Source organism: Triticum dicoccoides, chromosome 2B (genome assembly GCF_002162155.2).
Source record: "Triticum dicoccoides isolate Atlit2015 ecotype Zavitan chromosome 2B, WEW_v2.0, whole genome shotgun sequence".
NCBI classification, from domain to species: Eukaryota; Viridiplantae; Streptophyta; class Magnoliopsida; order Poales; family Poaceae; genus Triticum; species Triticum dicoccoides.
Window position 1 is genome coordinate 79,344,450 of NC_041383.1, and position 4,451 is coordinate 79,348,900.

A 4,451-nucleotide genomic window follows, 5' to 3' on the forward strand; every position below is an offset into this window, starting at 1 on the left:
TTTTCTCAACTCAGTCTGGCTATGCAAATGCAGCCTCAAATGCACCATTTGTAAGTTGTTTGGTTGCCTATTTGCCCTCTTGCCTGCATGGGTTGAACCACACTGTCTGATGTTTGGTTGCCTCCAGGTTAGTGGACAAACCCAAAGCATGGTATTTGGTTGTATACAACGTCTGGTGTGTGGTATCCTCTTTGGCTAGTTGGTGAGGTTACCGGCACACTTCAACACAACCATGTACTCCCTCCAATTCTTTATACTCTGCGTATAATTTTTTTTTCTTTTTTCCCCAAATGCTCTGCGCGATCCCTTGAGTAACGCAACTTTGCACGATCCTTTGAGTAACGCAACTTTCCCAGCCCGCCCCTGCCTTTCCGCTTCGCTAGCAATTAATCCGCTTAACTGGCGCAAGTTCCAAGTTTGCATGCAGAAACATAAATGGAGGAAAGAGAGATTACCTGTGACATGCAGGGAGGAATTCGAGGCGACTAGTACTCTAATCCACGCAAAAAAGGGGCAAACTTGTCCAGAAAATTTCGAACAAGGCTCTCCTTGGTATGCGAGCTATGAGTTATGCGCAAAGTAAAAAAGAACGAAGGAAGTACCACACATCATAAGCATAGTAGAGCATAAACAGAGCATCAACTACTTAACATTATAGTTCAGATAACATAGTACCACACATCATAACAATAGTTCAAATAGTTCAACACATAGACCATAAAGCAGACTCGATGGTATTTAGGAAGGAGGTGCCCTGACCCTAGTCCCTGGCGGCGAAGGCTTCGTCGTGCCTTCCGCACTTGTTGACCACTTCAATTCCATCGTCGTCGAAGATGATGACTTTGAGGGTGTCGGGAGTCAGGAGATTGAACGTCACCATGTAGCCGATCTTGATCTAATGAACTACGGGGAAGGTGGCCCAACCCTGATCCAGGGTCACCTTGTCGTTCATCAGCTTCACCGTTACCCTCCAGGAGCAACCGGTGTTGTTCCTCAGCTTGAACTCCATCGGCACCGCGGCGAAGTGCTTGGTGAATTCCAGGGGCAAGGGGATGCACTCAAGCTTCGGTGCAAGGATGACCTTGCAGAAGTGAGTTGGGCCACCCTCCTTATGATAGTCGTCGTAGTTGCGGCGCTTGCTGCTAGGGGGCTCCTCCATGCGCTCGTCGTCGCCAACCGTTGGCGCTTTCGGTTCTTCCTCGGCGGTGGCCGGCAGCACCACCTCGGGCATTGGATGAACCGCCTCCTTGCCCTTCTTGTCAACGGCCGGGAGCACCTCCGTGCCCATCTCATTGCTCTCCTCGATCTTTACACAATTCATGGAGTCAGGCACAACACAGAGTTCATGGCTTATTGAAGACCATGTAGTTAAAACGGCATGACTGTCACTCTTCCTCCTCTCCATCGCGCCTATATTTACTCAACCTGACCACCACTACTTACCCACCCCCTCTCTTCTCTCACTATCAACCTTCCTCCTCTCCGTCGCCATGAGCTCCGGCTCCAGCTCCAACGCCAACCCCTTCCCTTGGGGTATTGGCCGGAGGGCCTTCTTCCTCGGGTGGTCGGCTGGTGAACGCACCAAGTTCGAGAACACCATGAAGGTGTGCTCGAACTTCGGCTCCATGCCTGACATGCAGAAAGAATCTAATGCAGTGCTCATGAGGATCACTGCATAAGAGTTGAAGGCACTGATTCCTAACCCAGCGAAGAGTCATTCGTCTGTGCTCGTGTGCCTTCAGGTTGGATCTTTCTGATCTATACTTCTCTTTATCGGCGGCGGCTACTGTTCTAGTGCGTTGGTTCTATTGGGACTTAGCACGACGACTTCCGACAATCTACTACAATAAGGTTTGTCCGGCTCTAGTGGGTGAGGGGCGATGATGGCGGCGCACCTTCTACTCGCTCTAGTGCTTGTGGTCGTTGGTAGGTGGTCTATGGAGCAAGATGTAATTTTTACTTCTAGTTTTCTTTGTACTGCCTTTGACAGACGATGAATAAATCGAAAGTTTTTCCTGCAAAAGAAAAACAATTTAGTCATGACATAAATAATGCTGATTTTATGCATTATTGTTGTGAACAGGAGCAGGGGATAACAGTTCTGACGAATGCAACCAAAGTTTGCACAGAGGCAATTGAAAAGCGCAAGGGGAGATTGGTGGTGAATGAAGCAGCAGCGCTGCTATACACACGACAATATTGGACGATCTTTGGACGATGCAGCACATCTGACCGTACGTACGCAGAGCAAAAACTGGATGCACCGTCAATCATCCGTCGTCCTCAGTTCGTGCGGGCAAACTGTCGTCCGCACAGTAGTTCTGATGAAGCAGCTAGAGCTGTACGTTCCTCGTTATCTGTGCTCAACAAATAATCCGTGAAACAAAGAACTGCCTGTTCAGATATCTACAGGCTTCCTGCAGATTTGATAAGCTGGGCTTCTTCGATTTCGAAACTGAAACCATCAGCTATATTCAATATAATCCCTCCCATGATTCTTGTCTATCATTCCCCCATTTCGGCACGCGACGGAGAAGCTGAAGCTAGCAGGCGAGGAGGAAGACTCTTGGATGGGGTTTTCAGTGTTAGAGCCTGTTCAGCACAGCTCCGCTCCTGGAGCGGCCCGAGCAGAGCAGTCCGCAGCCTATTTTCTCGGAGTCGCCAAAGTATCGCTCCATGCGCTTCCGTATTTTGCGGAGCTGGATGATTGCCGAACAGGCTCTTAGATATTGATCAGTTGTAGGGTACCCGTATGTAGTCTTGCATATTGATTTGTTTTCTCAGAACGTTGATGCTGAATCTTATTAGTTGCGCTTTCGACCTCGTGGCTGCTGTCTTGCTGACATTGAGCTTCACTTGCCCTGTTCTCTCTCCGAGAACTCGACGACGATGCATGCGCCCCGTCAGTAGCTGGTGTGAAAGCATTCGCGGACTGTTATCGTTCCTTCCGACACTTACCACGTGCTTCGTCTGCCGATTGCACAACATGTTTGCTTTTAAAGGTCAGGCTGTGTACTAAAACTACGACTTGTCACTCGTGGTTCGTCGGCACTGCTTCCTTGAGGCAAAACCATATATATTCTAAATAAATTTAATTCAGCAAGCACCAGTGGTCTAGTGGTAGAATAGTACCCTGCCACGGTACAGACCCGGGTTCGATTCCCGGCTGGTGCATCCATCTCTCCCTTTTTGTCACTCCTCTTGCCTTGGGACTGACGTTTCTTTTTACCAGATGAAATTTTGCGCATGCTTTCTTCTTTTGGGGCACACTAGTAGTCACGCACGTATAACAATGTGATATTTTTAGTTTATCCTAAGAAGCAATTATTTAAATATAGGAGGAACAAAATTTAACAATGTAATAACATAATGAAGGCAACAAAACTGTGCGTTGTTATTGGTTTCTATTTTCAGGCTAGAAGATGGAAATTTTGTGTAGTGCTGCTATTTTGTGCACATACTGGTGAGTTGTACAAGGAATTAAACACTATTCTTTACAAAGTGATGCTAATTAAGGAAAGAAAAGCTTCAAAGCTGGCTCAGAGAATCATATGTAAACGGACAGTTAATCGATATGCAGAAAAAACATTGTCGGCATATAAAAAATAGCTGAATACCAATCACCAATTCTCGTTCGAGGAAAAAATACAAATGAAAAATTACAAATTGTTGTACATTACTCGGACTCAAACATAGGTAATTTATTCTCGGACATAAGGCTTCTTTGAGGAGAACATAAGGCTTCATTGAGGGAACATTCAGAACCTCTCGTCAGAAGAAAAAAAAAGTGAATAGAGGAACCAATAGAAGCTAACCCCTGTAAAAAATAGTGTGATAAGGAAGATGCCAATCAGGACCAAAATAGGCAAAATGTTGCTCACTTGTAAGTGCCCAGAAATATCTAAAAGTAGTACGAATGCATGAGGTCTTATGCATCTTCTTTACATGACTTAGAACAACCATATCACACTAAAACTTGTATCTGCACCGTTAGCAAAATATATTAAAAACTTATGAACCAATGGAGGTCCGGTTGTTTTCTCCGATCGGCGTTTCTGTTAGGAAGTGAAACTAAATAACTAATACCATGATATATAGAAGTGAAAGAATACAAACTGGGAAATATACGTGCAAATACCATGAATTTGTGCAAGGCAAAGGAGACGCGAGATATGGCTTTGAACATCAAATTATATGTAGCAAGCATATTCTTAAGCTTGTGTAGGAGCTTTGCTAATAAATTTTGATAACCAATCTAGATTGTCTGAGCAGAAGTATTGATCTCAGATTGTCGGTTGTACACGTTTAGCGCGGGTATCTGGACTGTAAAATCTGTGTTCAACGGGTATGATGTTGTTTTTAGATCTCCACACTGTATAATTTTGCAGGTTTATTTAGTAGGTAAGAGGTCCATATTCTTGTACAGGTTGAATTAAAAAGCACATTGATGG

At 45.2% G+C, this 4,451-nt stretch overlaps 1 non-coding gene across 1 annotated transcript; it reads left to right on the forward strand.

The window, feature by feature from the left end:
• Positions 1-3,103: 3,103 nt before the first annotated feature.
• TRNAG-GCC lies at positions 3,104-3,174 on the forward strand. The gene has a single exon. It is a non-coding gene; the product is annotated as a tRNA-Gly (tRNA).
• Positions 3,175-4,451: the final 1,277 nt, after the last annotated feature.